Genomic DNA, 21,984 nt, shown 5'->3' with positions numbered 1-21,984 from the left:
AGACGGATTCTACCTTGATGGAATTTTACGAAGTAAAAGCAAACCATAATTCCGAACACAACTGAGTATTCAGTGTCAACTTAATTTAGACTTTCACTTCCATATATGTACCTATCACAAAATGGCTTTTGAATTTTGCCAGCAAACCCTTTATATGTAAAAATAAAAGCAAGTCTTTACTTAATGCTTCTTGGCACTTAATGGTGGAGATACCTGCATGGGTAGGAGTTTTACGCTATAAGTAGTACCTTTACGTGTCAGTGAAAGGTAAAGACAGCTTCAATCCAGATAGACATGGTTGTTGGACAATTTTGGTGTCTGTGCGATATAAATAATTTGATGATTTGGGGGAAAGAAACCTAAGAGATGGGAAGTTAGGAGCCACTGGAATCTTCCAGCAATTTGAAAAGAGTCTTGAGAAAATCTTCTGGTAATTTGAAGAGAGCTTCAAGGAATAAAACCTAAAAAGCCCCTCTTTAATTTTAACAGTTCTATTGTTTTTGGTAAGGTGAGGAGGGGTGAGGGTCATGAGAGGGAGGAGGTGATTGTTTTTCTGATAGACATCGTGTGTTCATGATGGACAGTCTGAGCTGGTCAGTATATGACACCGAATCCCGGCTTCCAAAAAAGACCAGGTCACAGCAGGGTCAGAAAGACTCTAGTCTTGTACCTTACTGATCTACAGGAACCAGAGGGCCCCAGCTCCATGGTTACCTTCTGCTCCTCCCCTCCCCGTCCCCCAAAATGAATCAGCCAGCCAGACTAGTGCTTCAAGTGTGGAAAGGCAGAAAGCCACCTCCAGCCCTATAAACAATAGAAACATTCACAGTTTGGTAAAAGTCCATGATAAAGTACTTTTCTATGCCACTAATTTGGTAAACTTTGGGTACGATTATGTTTTCCTTGTATTTTGTCTTATATAGTGTTTTCCTCATCAAAACATAAAAGGCTTGTAATGTGCTTCTTACATTTCCTCCGGCATGAGTGTTATATCAGAATACATCTCAGTTATGAAACGATTAGCAATTTCCTCCTTAATTCAGTGAGTTTATAAAGTACCTATAGGATGCATTTTTTTCCTAAAAGACCTCCTCAAAGGTCAGATTCTTCAAAGAATCAAACCAAAGGGGGTTGTCTGAAATTTAGAAAGTAGAGACCCATTTATACGATGAAATGTGGAATATAATCAAGTTGTTGAAATATGAAGTTTGCTTCTGATTTTCTCCATAAGAAGGAATTTTTTCCAGCAGCTCCAAGGATGGAGGAGAAGGAGCGTAAGGTCTGCCTCTATACTTCATGACACACATTCTTAAATAGTCTCTTTTCAATATGCCTGATGGGTTTTATTCTACCAGTGTCCACCCATAGCATCTGTTTGTATATTGAATGTTTTAGAGAGCACTGAACATCATACCAGAATGCTACTGTATGTTTAGCAAAATGTTAGACTATAAGAGAGAAAACTTGAGATCTGTTTCCTTTTACTTAAAAAAAAAAAACAAGCAAGCAAGCAAACACACAAAATTAGAAGTAAAGAGGACATTTCAGTCTGTAGTATTCCGGATGGTCAGTTATTGTCAGTTTTAGCATCAACCATGATGTACCAGAAGATTCTGACCTCATGATGTTTCCAAATAAAGGTCCTGTATGTTTTAAACAAACTAATAACTATAAGGACCCCAAAGTAGAGTATAAAAGGGAATGTGGAACCCCCTGCGAAACAAATTAAGAAATCCTTTAAGGCTATCCAAAATGTGGATTCGCTTCAGGCAGGAAGCAGGAAAAGTGCTGACAGCATCTCACAGTGAGTGCGTGGGAGGAAGTGGGGGGACCTTTCTTACCATGGATACTGGCCATTTTAACTTTCCGGATAGGATGGCATGACTTGAGTCATTTGTCTTCCTTGATTCCTCTTAGGAAGAAGGAATATTGACCATTTATTACAGTTCTACCCAATTCTTTAGATTTATTCTCTCTCTGTGTCTCTGTCTCTGTCTCTCATCGTCTCTCTACCCCCTCAGTTCAGAGTTCATACCTGGCTGCCTCTTTGCTATACAGCCCAGTGATGTTAAACAAAGAAAAAGGGACAAGGATGGCTTTAGAATCCAGCTAACCTGAGTTCTGGCTACTCTTTTTTTTTTTTTTAATTTTTTAAATGTTTATTTTTGAGAGAGACAGACAGACAGAGTGTGCGCAGGGGAGGGGCAGAGAGAAAGAGGGAGACCCAGAATCCGAAGCAGGCTCCAGGCTCCAAGCTGTCAGCTCAGAGCCCGATGCCAGGCTCCAGCCCACTAACGAGGAGATCACGACTTTAGCTGAAGTCGGAAGCTTAACCAATTGAGCCACACAGGCGCCCCTGGCTATGCTACTTAATTGCCCTGTGATCTTAGGCAGATTTCTCAATAGCTCTGTGCCTCTTGTTTCTTCATCTAGAATGGGAATAATAATACCAAGTTCGTGTTGTGAGGCTTTAAGTAAATAATGTATATAAAATGTTTAGCACAGTGTCTGGCACATTGCAAACATCTAATGAATGTTAGCTATTACAGTTAGGTTAAAAATATTAAGATGGGTGTTGCAATGACTCACTTGCAAACCACAGAAACATTTCATCTACTGGAATTCAGTCATTCAGCAACCACCGCTACTGATCAGGAATAAAAACAAGTGAATACTGTACAGTTAAGGAAGTAAGCAGAAAAGCCTCTAGAAAGCCAACATAGAGGCTCAAAATCTATGTCCTAGAACTACGTACTGTCCTCATAGGGGTGCTTCTCCAGTTCTTAATGCAGTTCTTTACTCGTTTGGTCCTATGTATTTGTGTTTTACACGTGATTTTTAACAACTGTGACAACTGATTTCTAAGCCTACGGCAGATTAGACACAGCAAATTAGAAGGGAGAAGGACCAGTAGAGGCAGCCACATGGTGGGCAGAAATAATAACTCAACTGCAAATAGAAGGAAAACCGAACCTATTGAAAGACGGAAAACTCTAAGAGCACAGAAATGCAAAGCCATTTACTTGATGACACTGGTTCTTAAACCTTAGCCTGCGTCAGACTCATTTGGAAGGCTTGTTAAAACACAGATCTTTTGGCCTCGCCCCAAGAGTGTCTGAGTCAGTAGGTCTGGGGAGGTTCCTAGTATCTGCAGTTCCAGCAAGTTCCCAGGAGGTGCTGCTGCCTTCCGGCCTCGGGGCCACACTGGTGTAGGGGTGACACAACATCTCATGAAAAAAGTTTCATTTTGTTCACTTTTCTCTGTTCAAGAAGGCAAAAGGGCTTGTGCTTCCTTCTAGAAAAATAATACATTCAAAATAATTAATTCAAAATAACCTTTCTGGCATGTGAAGAGGGAACTTCGGACTATTCAGAAGAGGTAGCGGTCTGCGGTGATGCAATGCCTGAGGCTCCTGGGTAGCCAGGTCATCCAGTGGTTGTGATAATGGGGGGTGGGGTGGGGGGTGGAGCAAGGTAGCTGTTCCCACTCGACCATGCTATTTGTGAGTTTTTCGGAGGTATTTGTGTTTGTGTCATTGCTGTGCTTCCTCCTCCTTTTCTTGGTGCCTTTCTAGACAAAAAGACTTCACAAACAGATGTTTTTTCTGCCACACCAACTGTTTGATTCAACTTAGCTCTCATAAATAGTTGAGTTTGTTTCAGTAACAATGTCAAAACACTGGGCTCCGTGGCAGTTGCATATACAGGCACCATATTGTCATTCCCTTTTCAGTTCCTTTTGCCAGTTAGTGGTAATTTCTGCCAGCGCCAAATGAAGTCTGAGTAACAAGTCATCGGACTAAGGTGACCGTTTGCGAAAGTGGCAACAGCCTTCTTCGTGAAGACCATTTCCATTCTGAACATCAGATTTTTAAATTTTTCATTAAATAAGAGGAAGATACATCTAGACTAGCAAAAATTACTACTGGCCAAGGTTGTCTTTTAGTAACTGGGTATAAACTTAGCCTTGTTACTTGCCTGGAATGGACATATTGGAACTCTGGCACCATGGTGAACTTTGATCGTTGTTTTGATTACAGAAATCCTTCAGAATTCTCTCGTACCAGACCTTCTAAGAACAGCATTTTGTTTCTTGCTAATCTTAGAGGTGCTAAAGTGCCATCTCCCCCCTGTATCAGAGGCAGTATGTTTTTTAACTAGAGAATGCAGGCTTCCATATCATAGGGGATTACTTTCATTAGGCAGATCTCGCTCTATGATAAATATCCTTGGTGCCTTGAGCTGTTTAACTTACTTAGGGATGGTGGTTTTTTGGTTTTTGTTTTTTTTTTTTTTTGTTTTTTTGTTTTTTGAATCTAATTCTGATAAAAAGCGATGACTGTTCCCAGAATGTTCAGTGAAAAATGAAATATGGCTCCAGGATTTGGTGCTGGTGGCTGAGAGGGAGTAGGAGTGAAAAGGGGAGATGAGTAGAGCTTTGAAAATCCATCTCTGCATGTGAGTGCCCCGTAGAAATCCACATCAGATGTGCATGCCTGATTGTCACCACTGACGATATGAAATTTAAGCCATTGTATTCCTTGATAACTTGGAATAAAAACAAAAATTTCTGGGCCCACAGTTGCTTATTCTTTCTCTGCCTGTTTAGCTGAGCAGATCATTCTCTGCTGATGTCATTGAATTCCAACTAGAACCTGGACCCTCTGGCTGAAATCCAGTGGCCTGTGTATTCAGATTTCTGTTTACATGGGATCATGCTGATCACTGCATTAATACTGTAATTAGGGACAGGTCAAACCTTTTACTTCTGTGTGTGTGCTACAAAATCTTCAGCACCTGTATTTAAATAGATTCTAGAGTATTTAAGAACATCAGAATATCATTTATAACAGTGATATTTTAGGTAGGCAATGGCTATTCGAATGCTGTTTTATAACATTTAATGTAGGATCTGACACTCTCTGTAGGAGAAATCCATAAAATAAGCAAGACTTTAATTTTCCTTTTAATTTAGTGTCTGGCTTTAAAATGGCTTTCTATGCATTTACTGTGACTGGCCATATTAGCACTGATCTAATGCCCTGTTCAAAGAAATCTTTATAATGTTTTTTTAGGGCCTGTGTAGCTGAGCTATTATCAGGGGCAGAGTATTGGGGTTAAATTAAAAGAAGTTACCCCATCTTGGTTCACAGTTTTTACTTTGATTTCAAGCTTGTGCTAATGATGTCTGTGACTTCTGATGGCTTAACAGTCCCTTTTCTCTAATGCCCTTGCAAATCCCAGCTGGACTCTTCCAGACCTTTATTAATATAAATAAAAATTGATATTGTTCCATGTATCACATCACATGTAAAAAATTAAAGATCTTTTGAATTCTAAACATAGTAACTTTTGTTGGAGGAAAACAGTTTTGCCTGTATTTTAATGCCTCTTAAATTTCTATTTGAAAAAGATGCATATTTGATTTTTCCATCGCAATGCTATAGAAACCCTGGCAATTTCTGTAAAACTTATAGATCCTCTTGTTTTTTTCCTATCTCTTAACCTGATCTTTAACTCTTATAGACACGTTTCAAATCACCCAAGGTCAGTTTTCACTCCAGCCTCCTTCATAAGGGTTGACTCCCTTCAGTGATGAATATACTAATACAAATTTATAAAATGTGACCTATATCAGACTGTCTAATGGTTCAGACATGGTAATCCCTTTATTAAACCCTCATTTATTTCTTTAAAAAATTTTTTTTAGTGTTTATTTTTGAGAGAGAGTGAGAGAGAGAGAGACGGAGCACAAGCAAGGTGGGGGGTGATGCAGAGAGAGAGAGGGAGACACAGAATTCGAAGGAGGCTCCAGGCTCTGAGCTGGGAGCACAGAGCCCGATGTGGGGCTTGAACTCATGAACTGCGAGATCATGACCTGAGCCAAAGTTGGATACTCAACCACTGAGCCACCCAGGCACTCCACACTCATTTATTTCTTTATGCTTTTATTTCATGTTTTTTAATAAGGATTTATTTTATTTCCTTTTAATAATCAGATAATGAAAATGTCAGAGTATTTCTTTTCAACTTTGACCTAAATCCCTGGTCAGCAAATGCTCCTAAAGTACCTTCCTTAGTAACTATATGTTATCAGATTTTCCAAAGCTTTTCCTTCCATAAGTATTCTATACAGTAGGGGAAAGTGATTTCCTTCAGAGAAGGGGACCCCCTCTCTACCCCAACTCATTCCTTCAGGAGGTGCTTACTGAATTCCTACTTTATTCCCAATGACTGTGCTAATTGAGTATCTACTATGTTCCTGTGACTGTGCTAGGGATATTACAGTGAATAAGAAAGATGTTTCTCTTTCCTTCATGAAGCTTAAAGTCACCTGATGACGTTTGATAACGTAATGAGATCTTTTCCATTGTAGTATACGACTACCTTTAGACCAATTGAAAAAATGAAAATAAACCTCAAGCAGAAATAATATGAGTTGTTCTAGAAAGCACGGAATTCTGATTTTGCCATACATTTAGAACGTCTAGGCAATAAGTAAAATCCCAATGAAAAAAGACCGTCTTCACTTGAACGATAGTGTTGTTCAGCATGCGCAGAAGAACAGACCATATTACCGCATCTTACATACAAGATGCAGCCTTCTCAGGGGAAAACACATCCCAGACTCTTTCATTTCTCTCATCCCTGTTCTCTTTTTCTTTTCCTTCCATTTCTGATTTCTATCTGAGCTTGGATTTTTTTTTTTTTTTTAATTAGGCCAAGGACATAAAGATCCATGTTTAAACCCATAGGGTTAATTCAGAAGAACAAGTAATTTATACTGAAACGTTCATTGTAGTGCTTTTTAAAACAACAACAACAACAAAATTGTAAACCAAAAAAAGAAAAAAAAAGCTCAATAATAAGGGAGTAGAGAAACAAAAATAGTAGGAATACCAGAAAGGTAACCTGTGGTGGTTGGCACTGTGTTGAAACACGAAATACCGGAGACGGACAGAAGACAGGTGCTTGAACGTACACATGAACAATGACGCCATAGAGCATACAATCTTTGTTTCATATCTAGTATCGACCTCTCCATTCATTCACCAAAATCAAGCAGGAATAATGAAAGAATTTCATCAAATTTTAGGTACTTTTTCTTACAAAAGTAACATATTAGTAATTTAAATAATACTGTAAACTCAAAGTTGACTGCCACCAAAAATAAATGAAGTGTTTAAAGGAAAACAAAATTTGACTGCACTTTTTAAAAGAATCGTACTTTCTTTCCTTCTTGGTCCATTATTTGCTGATATTTAACTTTTAAAGGATATGGTACGCAATTTCTCGGATGAATAAAATAAAACTTCTCTAGAAATCCACATTCTGGTTTTTTAAAAAGCACTTTTCTGGGGGGATGCCTCGGTGGCTCAGTTGATTAAGCTTCCGACTTCGGCTCAGGTCGTGATCTTGCGGTTCATGAGTTCGAGCCCCATGTTGGGCTCTGTGCTGACAGCTTGGAGCCTGGAGCCTGATTCGGAATCTGTGACTCCCTCTCTCTCTGCCCCTCCCCTGCTCACATTCTGTCTCTCGCCGTCTCTCAAAAAATAAATAAATGTTAAAAAACACCAACAACACTTTTTTTTTTTTTTTTAAAGAGAAAGTTAGGGTAAGTCTGTGTTTCATTAGAGGTTAGACTTCCATCAACCCCAACCATCTGGAACCTGCAAGTGAGTTTAAAAAATAAATAAATAGGGGTGCTTGGTGGCTCAGTCGGTTGGGTGTCCGACTTCTGTCTGTGCTGACAACTCAGAGTCCTGGAGCCTGCTTCAGATTCTATCTCCGTCTCCCTCTGCCCCTCCCACAATCACACATTGTCTTTCTCTCTTTCTCTCTCTCAAATATAAATAAACATTTAAGAAATTAAAATAGATAAATAGTTAAACAAACAAACAAACGTTACAAATAAAAAACTCAGAGAGGGATAGGTTAGGGGGAAGCACTTAACCCTGGAGAGGCATAGAGCAGCCCTAAGATCTTCAGCAGGCTGACCCTGTGTAAAATAAGAGAGCAGACTAGAAGCAGTGTGAAAGCGAGAAGTTTAGAGAGCAGAGAGTAGGAAAAAAAGAAATATAAAAAGCCACCTGGAAGGCATGGCAATTTGGGGTCATTTAACGCAGGGTCAGGGAGTGCTATTGAGTTCTACACCCCCATATAATTGAATAGCAGCCTATTGTTACTGTTAATATTTGTAATGATGATCCTGTAATAAACCACCAAGAAAATGGTATTTTTTGTTTTGGAATATATGAATGTAAGTATGTAATGTCTTAGAAAGATTTCCATAAAAATCGCTTTTACTTCATCAACTTAACCTTTGTATCTGAATAATTCGACTATGTGGAATACTATATTTCTCTCTCTTTTGTTTTAAGTTTATTTATTTATTTTGAGAGACAGCTAGCTGAGTTGGGGAGAGGCAGACAGAGAGGGAGTGAGAGAGAATCCCAAGAAGGCTCTGTACTGTCAGCACAGAGCCTGATGCCGGGCTCGAACTCACAAACTGAGATCATGACCTGAGCTGAAATTAAGAGTCACACACTCAAATGACTGAGCCACCCAGGCGTCCCTGTATTTCTCTTAAAGCCAGATAAAGTGTTTATCTCAACCATCACCGCAGAACATTCTTTTGCTGACCAAGAGGCTATTCCTTAGATTTCTTCTGTTTTACTGCCACCAAATTGACTGATGTCATCCTCTTCTATACTTTCAGAAAAATAAGTTTTGGCAAATAGTTCCTGGAGTCTGCATCAGTGTTTTGGGGCAAATTTTGTTTTGGATTCCTAAGTTACGGTGTTTATTATTTCTGTGAGTTGTTTTGTTTTTTTTTTTTTTTTTAGAGAACTTTTTAGTTACACTCTTATTTGCAAATAAAACAAAGTTTTACCATCTTATTGTCTGACATTAAAAAAATGAACAGCTTCTGCAGGCATAAGGGCGAGAAGGCCTCTGAAGTTGAGAAAGCAAGTCCACATGGTATCTTACTGTGTTTAGCTCAGTAGTTAGGAGCGCCCTGGGTTTAGACTCGGGCTGCTTGGGTTTTAAGCCCTGGCTGTTATTTACTAGTCTTACGATGCTGGGTCAGTCACTTAACCTTTCCAGTTCTCAGTTTCTATGTCTAAAAAGTGGGCCCTAGGTAATAGGGCTGTTGGGATAATCCATTTAAAGTGCTTAGCTTAGCCTGCACACGGTACTGAAAAACTGTGAGCTATTATTATCACTCACTGATTTGCTTTTATGGCCAAAAGACTTAGAACATGACTGAATCTTACCTTAATGACTCAAGGAGACTATGAAAACAAAACTAGCATTAGCTAGGGTTGAACTGTGTGCCAGGCCTCAAAATAGGTGCTTTTTAGAACTTCTGTCATGACACCTTTGAAAGTACGTGGGAAACGGAAGTACAGAAAGGTATTCCTGATTACAAACACCACGTAATTCACTAAAGTGAAGGTTCCATGTGGTATTAGAGTCTGTGTACACGCACACAGTAGGTGCCCCAGTGATCTCTAGAAGGTTCACTATTGACTTTCAGGTAGCATCTTGGTCACCTTTTCTCTGTCTGTGTCTCCTGTTCTCTGTCCTTAGTTCTACTGCCACTTGCCCTTGTTGCTGTAGCAAATTCTCATTCCTCATTTTTCTTTATCTTCCTTCCACGGGCTCTTCTTTCTTGTCCATTATCTCTTCTGTCACCAGCTGTCCATTTCTAGGCTTTTGAGTAAAAACGGAAGGTCTTTGATAGACACAGAAAATCAGTCAATGTATTTCTTTCCTTTTTTACAACTAACTGACCCCATGTTAGGTGACCAGTGTTAAGTCCTTGGGCTTTGGGGTCTGGCTCTTTTGCTCACCTGGTGATGTCCCTGGTCCCTGGGACTTAGAGTCCAGCCAGTGGTAGATATTCAGTAGGGACTTGGCCAAAGGACCCATAGTGTGTATTTTTGGAACTCTGGCTTTTTGCAGTCCTGTTTATATGTGGCTGAATGCTCAGCAGTTATATTCTTACATCCAAAGAGATGGTGAGATATGTGTTTCTAAACTTCTTTTGAATCTGTGGTTTTCTCAGAATTTTAAAGGATCTAGAAAGCAAGATTCAGGATAAGCAAAATATAGGTGTGGTATGATTTACATGTTTTCATTCAGATGGCTGATTAGTAACAGCAGCCCAATAACCTCTTTAAAAAGAATAAGCAAGCAAACAAATAAACAAAAACAATAAGAAAACTGTCCCAAGGGGCTTTCTAAATAAGGGGCAAAGAAGTAGAATTTTTGGTGATGTGAGTTGTGAACTTGTCACCTCTGTTTCTTTAAATCATCTAATTTTAATGAATAAATGAGACATTTAGGGTAGGGCAATAATGTCAATAAGAATAACAAATTCTTGAGTGAGAAGGGACTTCAGAGGTTATGTGGTCTGGTGTAAATAATACAGGAATTCCTTCCACAGAATCCCTGACAGATGGCCATACACTTGTGTTTTTAATACTTTTTAGTGTCAGGAAATTTATTTCAAGAGGCAGGGTATTTCATTGTTGGACCGTTCTAAAAGTTAAAAAATAATACTCCCATACATTAAGACAACATTTCTTTTTTTAAAATTTTTTTGAAATGTTTATTTATTTTTGAGACAGAGGGAGACAGAGAGTGAGTGGGGGAGGGGTAGAGAGAGAAGGAGACACAGAATCTGAAACAGGCTCCAGGCTCTGAGCTGTCAGCACAGAGCCCGATGCCGGGCTCGAACCCATGAACTGTGAGATCATGACCTGAGCCGAAGTCGGACGCTTAACCGACTGAGCCACCCAGGAGCCCAAGACATTTCTATTCTTCTAACTTTCATCTCTTGATTCCAGAATATTTATTAAATATTCTATAGTTGTATTTTAGCAAAGAGTGACCAAAAAGCTGTCAAGTGCTTGTTGAACAGCTAAGTGGAGATTCCTTACTTTTTAGTGCTATGAGATGCTGAAGGTTCGGGGTGGTCCCTGCCTAAGGCGGAGGGCGGGGAGGGGGAGGGACTCACAGACTACTAAGGAGACAAGATAAATACACAATAAAGTAACTGATAAGTGATGATCAGAGGACCAGAGTTTTCCCCATATTGTCATAGCTATAGAAGTATTATAGGAGGAAATTAGAAATGGAAAATAAGCCTTGAAATAGGAGGAGGGCTTTGCTAAGCAGCAAACATATGAAAACAGGAGAGGGGCGTAGGGTTTTAGGCATATAATGAAGAGACCACCGTCCCAATAGACATAGATGATAGGAAATAAAATTAAGTTAAAGGATATGGAGGAACTTGGAAGCTCTGAAGAAGTCATTATTTTAATCAATCGATCAATCGTGTCTTCCATTACTGTTTTCCACATCATGAAAGTAATACATGCCTATGATAAAAATGCAAACAATATAGAAATATCTTAAAAAGTGAAAAAAAATTATATTTTCATTCTCCACTCCATTTCCTAAACCTAACCATAGTTTTAACCACTTGATGTATATTCTAGGAATTGCCAAAACTGTGTTTTGGTCCATGAGCCAAAGCAGGTCCACCACCTGTTTTTGTATGGTTCATATGCATGTGGAAGTTTATTTTCTCTCTTGTTATGTGAATACCTCTATAAGAATCTCAAATCTTGCCTTTTGGCTCCCCAAACCTAAAATAGTTGCTAAATGGCCCTTTACACAAAAGATTTGCTAGTCCTGGTATATTCATTCAGAAATTTTTATAGAGGGGTGTCTCAGTCGGTTGAGTATTCGACTCTTGGTTTCAGCTTGGGTCGTGATCTCCCAGTTGTGGGACTGAGCCCCGCATTGGGCTCTCGCTGACAGCGCAAAGCCTGATTGGGTTTCTTTCTCTCCCTCTCTCTCTGCCCCTCCCCTGCTTGTTGTTTCTCTGTCAAAAATAAGTAAACATTTTTTAAAAATTAAAAAAAATTAATAGATATAGACACGTATGTATGTTTGTGGTGTTCTGTTTTATTTACAAAAGTGGGATTGTATGAGCCATGTTATAACAAAATTCTTCAGATCTGAAACAATTAAATAACTAAGAGCCACTGCTGGTTCTAAGGGTAACTAACCAGTATCGCAAAGCCAGATGGCCCAGAGGGGAACACCAAGGATCAGGGAATATGGCCCATGCAACGATATAAGTGTAAAGCGATGTGCTCCCAGCCTGGATTACTTGAATTCAGATGGGAGTGGGAGCCAGATGTGAGACGTTCCAAAAGAATAGTCCAAGGGGCATGTTAAGTTACTGAGGATGAGGCAGAAAAGAAGCAAATGTGCTCCCTCATTCCCAGGTCAGTGCTATGGAAGACACGAAGGATATTGGGAAGGACTGTTTGGAGAGGCAAGTGTTGGGCTTTGGAACTTGAAGGTGTCTATCCACCTCTCATCAGGAGCACTAGTTAGTTATTAGTACCAGTGGTTCATCTTATCGTCTGAAGAATGCCTAACCCCTCACCATGCATTTGCATCTTGCATGATTGATTTAATAAGCTACAACTTTCACATTTTGAACGAGGAGAGTTCTCCTGGCCTGTTTTCGGCTATAGACAATTAATAAATTATGTCCATTAGGCTAACACTGGATATTTGAGCTTTGCGTTTAAACGGCATCTGCGAAAGAAATGGATCGTGGGGACAGACTTCGCACCATTTCCTACCTTCCCTGTTAGAGGAAAATAGTTGTAGGTTAAAAATATTTGGAGAGAAGGAGCCTCTTAATATATAGAAATGTGAGAGATTTTTGAGAGATGTTTGAGGATGCCATTTCCACCACCCTTACCCTACCGAACAGATTTCTACACATGGGGTATGTGAATCATGGCATAGTCACAGAGCTTTACCTTGCGTGCACAGTATGGGCTGTGTTCAGGTGTGTTTTGAAATTCTGTGAAAAAGAATGAAAGTTTCACTGTTGTCGACTAATTAGACCACAGAGCTGGATACCCCATAGTAGCCCCACCTTGTGGATTGCATCTCCGTGGTAAGCCCATGCAGCTACTTTTCCTGAGTATGGTAGTAGTAAAATGCTAGACAGTTAGGTAGTGATAGGTGAGTCAACTTAGCTTCTCATTTGACTTACGAAGCATGCCTGGGTTTTTCATAGCTTTACTCAGGCTTCACCCATACTGATTTTTCCCCTTAACTCATTTTGTGAGTAAGTGAGATCGCAAAAGAAGAAACTTTAAGAAGAATGTAGATAGAGTGATACCACAACCCTGAGATGGTAGCACAGATTAACACACAAGGAGGAGGCATCCATAAGAGGAGTGAGGTAGACCTCGTTGTGATGCAGACGGAATTGTCTGGTCCAGTGGCTAAGCCGTGGGCTTTAAATCAGGAAGCCTGGTTCTTATGTCAGCACCTCCACTGGCTCACTCGGCGCCACTGGGTAAACTGCAAAGCACCTCTGTTTCCCAGTTAGGAAGTGAGAATATCACTATTTAACATCCAGCTATTCCAAGTGGAATGTTTGGGAGTAAAAAGCAAAATATTTGCAAAGCACTCTGAGCATCCTCAAAAGAAAGTGATATTTGAATTTTCAGCATTACTGGTGTTCTGTCCAATGTGTACCTATCTTGGTAAAGACTCATCAGATATTCTTTGCCAAAAAGGAATCAAGCTGTACTGCCTGAGCTATTACTTTTATAATCATGCCGACTTCCTACTCCTGTGCCTATAATCTGGTTTCAAATCTGTTTTGCCTATTTTGGGAGAAATCTTGGATTCTGTTAGTGACATTGTTTGTTGTCCTTACTAGAGAAAAGAACCATAGACTTCTAGATATTTTTGTCATTTAATATATAGGCATTTTTTTTTCTCAGTGGGACAGAATTTCTGGGATCTGACAATACATGGGATAAAAGAAATTTGAATGATTGAACATGCTATCATGAAACTGTGGAAGTGGACTTTCTAAACACCTCTGTTGTACTAGTGCTCCCCTGTCACACGTTTCTGTGTCGTGGGAAATTTAGATGGCACTGGTAAAAGTTTCACTTTTCCGATATCATTTAATGAGGTATCAAAGAGGATTGTTAATCACGTGATTTCACCTTAAGAGTCCTATTGAAGGAGATGTGGGCTCTTACCAAACAATGGTCTCCCTGCCTCTTGTGTAGTCACTGCCGGAGTGAATGAATCTCTTTGTACATGGGAGCGTGTTGGTTCTCCTGGTGTTGGCTCTCCCGGCTCCTTAGGAGAGCCTGAGTTACAGGTTCTGAGGCCAAACAAGGCGTGAAGGGGCTGGAAGTTTCCTCATTCACGTGTTAGCCCAGAGTAGTGAGAAGTGTGTTCCTGTGGAGCCCCCATCAGTGGATCACATGGCTGCCTTGTTGGAGAACCTGGTAGGTGATACCAGCTTGTACAGCTGTGCCCCGAGCAGTAGGTGTCACTGTAGTCAGTGGCTTTTACCGCTCAGAGCTGAAAGGGTTAATTGGGTCTGGTTTACTGGGGCTGATGGAGGTCCATCTGTGCCCTCCAGGGTGTTCGTCTTTGTCTCCAGGTTCCCAGTCGATCCAAAGAAGGGCCCCAGTCCATACTTAACAGCATCATTTTTCTCTAAGAGGGGAAGAAAGATTCTTTCCCATGTATGTTCTAGAGTCTCAGTCTAGGCTGGTCAGTGTTAGAGGGTGGGGGGTGAGAGGTGGGAGTGGATAAGTGAGATAATCCTACTCAAGTTTGGGACCTGGAGCAGAGGAGAAGGGAAAATTCTATGAAGAGGAATGAAAGAATATGGAATCGCAGAATAGGTTTCCTTGTTGTTGTTGGCCCTGAGCCCTGTTACATTCAGGCAGTGTGAGCTTTCAGAACTTCCATCAGCATCCTTCTCAGAAATTTCCCTTTGACCACAAAGGAAGAAAAGGGGATAAAAACCTCTTTCTAGCAGAGATGTACTTCTCTTTTGCCACTTGCCACTCGAGAAAGTTAATTTTCAAACGTTAAAGTGGAATTTAGGATTTAGAAACAGCTACTGTGTTAGCTAATAAAAAAAAAAAAAGTCTAGTGATTACATAGCCAATTGCTTTTTCAAGTGCACCCAATTTTACTTTTTCTTTTCTGGTCGCACCCTGGTGTGAAAGCAAAACCCGGTAAAGTCACTGCAGAGTTGTGCATTCATCTCACCTCTTAGTTTTGCCTAGATAACTGGTCTCTTTTCCCATCCATCACCCACGCAGCACAGAATACTTTATCCTTAAAAAAAAAAAATACAGGAAGGCATTGTATATATAATTTACACATACATAAATCCATTAAAAATAATTCCTGTCCAGTCTTCACTCTTCCCCCCCGCTCCCCATAGCCTGCCTGTTGGTTGTTGTTAACACCCTGATTAAGCCTTGCTCTTAATGGTACAATATGTTAAGCTCCGACTGCTCTCTTTCTCTCTCTCTCTTCCCTTCTGTCTCCCTCTGAGTGAGTGGCTTGTTTTAAACCATCCGCACACTCGCTGAGCCAGGTGGCGTTGCTTCCTGCCTCTCCTGCTCGCTGTTGCTAAGTGAGAGGCACCATATCACACATAAAGCTGAACCAATAGCATCCTGACCCCCATAGGCTGGTAAAAGCTGAAGAAAGAGACTCCCACAGTGTTGTCAGTGGCCGGTGGGTCTTCCTCCCCCTCCCTCTCCCCTCCCACCTTTTCTTTTCCAACAGGAAGGGGAGGCGGTGAGGGAGATGGTAGGAGGAAGAAGGAAGAAAGAGAATGGGGGAGGTGAATCCTAATATGCCTTGCTGTACTTGAGATAAATGCCATTTTTTCTTTGTGAAGAAAACGAATGGTCGCTTCTCTCGAGCAATCACAGACCAGCAGATGTGCTGCTGTCTGCCCCCAAACTGCCTGTGTTGTCAAAGCTCAAACTCTGAATAAGACGTCTGTCGACCTGCATATCTGCATCGCTTTTCTCTCACTCTCTCTCTTCCTCCCTTGACATAGCTGTGAATTTTTTAATCCCCACGGTTTTACAGATCTTGGCACCCCCTGTACATTCTTCCTCTTCACCTCTCCTGTTTTCTGTCTGTTTCATGGTATTCTCCCATTCCAGAATGCATTTCCTTGAACGTAAAAATTAGCAAAGGGTATTTTGTGTATCATCCTTTGGAGGAAGTCATCAGACCATCCTAGGGAATGGAACAAGAGAGGAGGACTATTTTATAAAGGCAATTTTTAAAAAAAATCCCCTATTAAGGATGCCACAGTCTCTGGCAAGGTCTGTGCAAACACAAAGTGAAATGAAAGGCTGTTCTTAACTGGATAACTGCCAGTGTAGATAGCCAGTGGTATAGTTGAGATTATACAGAGGAAATGACCTTTCTCCTGTAATTACCTGGATATTTTGGGCAACATCAGACCCAAGTTACCTGGATAATTATGGCTTTGTAGCTGTGACTTTAGAACAAAACAGATTCCAGCTAAGTTTTCCATGAAAGATGTTTGCGATCTTTGGTGATAAAGGTAGTGAAGGCATCCATGCTTTTTACAACTACGTGAAGTCCAGTTACAGGGAGACTTTTCTTCAGTTCTATGCCCAGTAGGTTCCCAGTACATTTCTCCTGACCTTTGGGGGATGGCTTTATTTTTTGGTCGCTCCTGTGCCTTTTGGAAAAATAACCTGTGTTTATTTCTCAGTCAAGGGTGTTGTGGTTTCCTGTAATCTATTCCTGGATTTGCTCATGTTTCGGTAGGATATCAAAAGGACAGTATTCATGGTTAAACTGTCCATTTCCTTTAAGAAATTTTACTTTCATACTTGAAATACTATCTTACTACATGGCCAGAAATCCAGTCCATTTACTCAGTATCACACAGAAAAGTGATCATTATTCTCCCACTCCATCTGCTTTTTCCAGACTTTATACTAATTTTTGTCATGTGTTTTTTTTTTCTTTTTTGAACCCAAACTAAAATGTTTTCATAAAGGGAAGCATACAGGAACAGATTAACCAAAAGGGAATTACCAGCGTAAAACCTTACCAAATGCTGAGTAACTGGTATGTTTTTCTTTTGGTTTTATGGGCCTAACTTTTTGTTATTATCGTGAAGTAAAAGATAAGCAATGCCACCAGCTCTGACTTATACCATTTAAAGGTAAAATTCTCCAGACCTCATACATAACCTCCAGACCTCATTTCACTTACTTTCAGTGTCTTCCAGTTAAACCATAACTTTTTACAGGTAGCCAGATGCTCGGCCCTGAGTGAAACCTTCATCTTCTGCTGTGCCCATTTTTTTTGGGGTGGGGGAGGTAGTGGGTGGGGGAAAGTGCTAATGACAAACCGAAGCTACATTTGCTATGATCTGTTCACCACTTACCTAGTTAGCGTTCAGCCCTGCACTGAAAATTTTGAGCTGAACTGCAGCGTAAGCCAGGTCTGGCTTGGTGCCTCCGTGCCCAGCAGCCCGCTGGGTTTTATTTAACCAACTTCATTATTCAGATCCAGGCACTGTACTCAGCTACAGAAATGCACCGGACCAGCTCTACCTGCTTCTCTGCTGCTTGGTAGTTCTTTCTGCAAGTCATACCCTGTTTCATACCCACCTCCTCTGCCCTGAATTTCCTCACTCAGGCACCTAAGCGCAAATTCCTGGAGGCCCCTCAGTGCTTTCCCCCACATTGACTCTTGTCTAACATTCTTTCTTGACATTAAGTACAGGCGTCTCTGCCCTGGATATCTGATAGGGGCTCTGTTTTCTTCCCTCCGTGTGCCTCTGCTTAAGCTGGGCCTTCCTTTGGGACTACTTCTCTTCCCCTCCATCTCTCCCTGTGGAAACTGGGGCCTCAAAAGCCCATCTCAGAGAGTTTCTTTCCTCAGTGAAACTTTTCTCTGTCTCCCACTCAGACTGCCTCTTCCAATCCTCTGAAGCACCCTGGCCTCTCTCTCCCTACCTTTCTTTTGAAACTCTTCATATTCTGCTCTGATCTATGCTTGGCTGTGTCCTTGGTAGCTTGCACCCTAGCTCAGAGGAGACAACCAGCCACTCCTGGATTCTCCAGCAGCCTCCCTGCAAAGTCACTTTAGATACGTATATAATTAAATACAGACTGCATTTGCTGTGCAAATCCAGCTTCAAGACAGTCTCCCAAGTGCCATTTGCAACTCCACTGTTACCCCTAAATTCCTCCCTTATAGATGTTCTACCTCTTCCCTACTTTATTCTCAGCAAGTTAGGGTCAAAGCTGTGTCTTCCTCATGTCTGTATTCCTCAAAGTTTCTAGTGTAAGTGCCTTGCACCCAGTAGGCCCCGAAAAATACCTATTGAATTGTCATATAAGGAAGCCCAGGAAACCTTAAAGATTGTGTCTGCAACTCACTAGGTTTTCCAACTGAAGAGAAGAATGGAATTTTATGTGAATATTTTAAATTAGATCACAAAGTTCAGTTAAATACTATTGTATTTATATATCAGCAGAGGCTAGGTGATGATACAGTAACAACCCCCAAGTCCTAGTGGTTTAAAACAACAAAACTTCAGTTCTTGCTCATGTTTATTGTGAGTTGAGGGGGAGAGGAGGGACTCTGCTTATCGTTGTCACTCAGGGACTCGTTCTGAGAAAACTAGCCACTATCTCACACCCATGTTTGTGCCAAAGGAAGCTCCAGAGGGTCTAAGATCAGCAATTTAATATTGCAGCCCAGAAATGGTACCTGGTATTCTGCTCACAATTTATTCATCAGAGCTAGTCATGTGATCTCATCTAACCGCATAAGGGCCAGGAAGTACAGTTCTGCCATGTGCCCGGAAGATAGAGAGCTAGAAATAGTCGGAGAACAGCGTAAAATAACACCCACATTTTATTATTGAACACTCAATGGCTTTTAGAGGAAGTTTATATTTAATATTGAGCTTGGAAGCATGGAGAATATTCACACAACTCCTATCCCTTTGCTTACAGTATTCTTTCCCTCACCCACCAAGACAGATCGCTTTTGCTTAACTTAGAAGACTTGGCCACAGAAGTTAAGGGATAAGCAATTCTCTTGTCTCTAAGTATAAAATGGAGAACTTGCCCATTGTTTATACCTCTTCAACTGCTCTTACCAATACTTCAGAGACTCTTATGATGGGCAAATTACACTCTAGGCACATATCCAAGGACTACCCCCTCATTCACTTTGAGTGTTAACTCAGTCAGGATCATAGAAAATAAGTATAAGGTTTTATGAGTTTATTCTAAAAACTTAGAGAGTGTACAAACATTACATAACAGCTGTATTATTTTCCTAGTGAAGAGTTGGAAAAACCTGAATGTCCAACAATAGGGGATTAGCTATGTTAGTTATGGTATATGTAGAAAATAGAGTGTTTGTAGCCAATTAAAATTATATTTTAGAAGAATATTTAATGAGATTGAAAAAAATGTTCACAATACATTGGTTGCCAAGTTTTTAAAAAGGCAGCTAATAGAACATAACAAAGATCAGTTCTGCTTTTCCCCTCAGATTCTGCTTTTAAAAAAAGTGCATTTTAACTGGAAAGAAAATACAAGTAAGTGAATGTGAACAGAGCTTATCTCTTTGTGGTAATTAGGCGTGGTTTTTGTGCTTTTTCTCTTGCTTTTTTTTTTTTTTTAACTAAGCAGGGATAACTTTTGTTGTACCAAAGGAGATATGTAAATATCTGTGGCCTTTGTGTGTTAATTTCAGGTAATATACATGGTGTTACATCTAGGTGAATAGTTTAGAGTAAAATGACTCTTGTATGTGGTGGGATGAGACTGGTGCCAAGATAGAGGTTCAGAAACAGTGTTCCCATGGACCAGGAGACAGTTTGATGTCAGTTCACGCTTGTCCTTCTTGCCCTTTCTTCTGCCAAGGCGCCGTATAGATCTTTCATGGCATTTTGACTTGACATTTCACAGCTGCTGCAAATCCACTAAGCAGGGACATGACACTGGCACTTTCAGGCCGCTGGTAGCACATTGGTTTGTAAAGAGAGGCTACATTTGCTGAGATTAGTGAAAAACTGGCACGTGTTTATTTTGGGATGATGCAAACTCTCGTGAAACAGGGGCCAATTCTGGAAGAACTTGTAACACTCATTCATCTTGTGTTGTGCACTGAGCTCTAATGCTACAGCTGTCATCCGCTTTCAATGAACGATTGTCATATTGTCAATCCACGATAATATGGAACAATTTTCATTCTCCGTGTTGAAGTATCGCCATTGTAATATAATTCAGTTCATATTAACAATGCTTTGATGACAATTCCTCTCCACTCCACCCTTTTAGCCCTCCTGCTTTCCTTTTCTTAACCAGAGGGAAATGTATTTTGACAATATCTCCCATGTTAACAGTTTTCTGCTTTTAAAACATTTTGGGCCCATAGCCTTCATTGAAACTGCAGAGAACATACCAATCTATTTTCTTCTTGCTTATAGAACTATCTTGGGATTAGGTAGTGCCTTACCCAGAAGAACTAAAAGTATGTGTACTCATTTGTCTTATTTATTCTTAAAACATCCCCGTGGAAAAGGAACATGTATTATTACTCCCTTTTTCCAAAGAGCATCATTAGAACTTGATTCTTTTCACTTCAGGTTCTACAATCTGTTCGTTAGAAAAGGCTGCTTATTTTTCAGGGTAGTAACAGTGATGTAAGGAGCTGTTTACATGGAGGAATTAACTACCTTAATGAATTTATATTCACTGATTTTCCCTAGAGGGGAAATTGGTTCTGTCTATGAGTCTTCACCGATTTTCAAGGTACTTTCCTGTCACAATAGACTATTTTAAACTGATTAAGAGTGTTGTCTTTGTTAGAATTTTCCCAAGAGCTAAATCTAAGTGGGCACAGTTGATGTGATAAAAATACTGCACATCCTTGTATAAGTTGTTCCATGTACAGCCCTGCAATTTTAAAATTAAAAAGTTATTGCAGTTGTTGGATGTTTTCACTTTTCTCATTTTTAAATCCTTCACTAGTCCAAGATACTTGCCTCAAAATATGTGGCAGGATATAGGGAGATGGAGAGAGTTCAGGGAAGGGAGGAAGTTGGATGTCAGAAACCACCAGAAATTTTTGTAAGGTCACAAATACCCCAAATGACTGGAAAATGTTATAGTATTGCTTTTCTGGGGCCTGTTCCTCAGCATTCTTATAAACTCAAAGTCAAGGCTTTTGAAGCAGCACTTTTCTCAAATATGGGGAGACTGGATGAGGAAAAGAATTCTGGGGGGACCTGAGAGTTGAACAGAGCCTTAGGTAAATGAGTACAGATTTGACATAAATGTTTGCTCTTCTGCACCCATAAGTGAAGACTTGAGAAATAAAGAGAGGAGAGGCGTGAGAAGCAGAGGGGAAGGGGAAATACATTCATAAAATATGCATTTCATGTTCAGCTTGTCATATGCTTAGTGCTGTTGTGCTTCTTGGAACAGTCCTGAATTGGAAGAGGTTGTCTCTTTGTCCCCATAGGTCGACCTTTTTTTATCAGATTTGGGTCCCTCCCTGTTCCTGAAACACCTCAGGGACGTGAAGTTCAAGACTGTTACTCAACAGCTAGGAACAGGAAGTGAAGACCCTGCCACTAACTGAAACTTCAAACCTTATGTGAGGTTTGTGCCCAGCTTGGAATGTTGCCAGGGCACCAGGACAGATCTCTGTCCTCCAGCAGGAAGCACCATGGGGGCCCACAGGAAGTTCTGCAGTCACTCCTTGCATGCAACACTACCTTGTCGCATGGTCCCTGTGAGACTGAGTCAGACAGTGAGACAGGAACCTTCCTTTTGTTTTTGCCTCTTTTAAAAAAGAGGCCCTTGGGGTGCCTGGGTGGCTCAGTTGGTTGAGCGTTGGTTGAGCGTTCAGGCCGTGGTCTCGCTGTTGGTGGGTTGGAGCCCCATATTGGGCTCAGTGCTGACAGCTCAGAGCCTGGAGCCTGCTTTGGATTCTGTGTCTCTCTCTCATTCTCTGCCCCTTCCCTACTCACGCTGTCTGTCTGCCTGTCTCTCTCTCTCTCTCTCTCTCTCTCTC

General features: G+C 40.6%; 1 protein-coding gene and 1 long non-coding RNA gene across 3 annotated transcripts in view; both read left to right on the top strand.

Moving 5' to 3' along the window:
- MAML3 (mastermind like transcriptional coactivator 3) overlaps positions 1-21,984 on the top strand; it is a 411,434-nt gene that overhangs the window by 86,251 nt on the left and 303,199 nt on the right. The gene's annotated exons all lie outside the window — the stretch shown is intronic.
- The window catches only part of LOC132692082 (uncharacterized), a 47,809-nt gene extending 25,825 nt beyond the window's left edge, over positions 1-21,984 (top strand). The window contains exon 2 of the long non-coding RNA XR_009616164.3: positions 1-21,984. This exon is cut by the window's left edge and continues 11,188 nt beyond it. This is a non-coding gene — a long non-coding RNA (uncharacterized LOC132692082).

Source organism: Panthera onca, chromosome B1, assembly GCF_046562875.1.
Source record: "Panthera onca isolate mPanOnc1 chromosome B1, mPanOnc1 haplotype 2, whole genome shotgun sequence".
NCBI classification, from domain to species: Eukaryota; Metazoa; Chordata; class Mammalia; order Carnivora; family Felidae; genus Panthera; species Panthera onca.
This window is presented reverse-complemented; position numbering and strand designations above follow the sequence as displayed.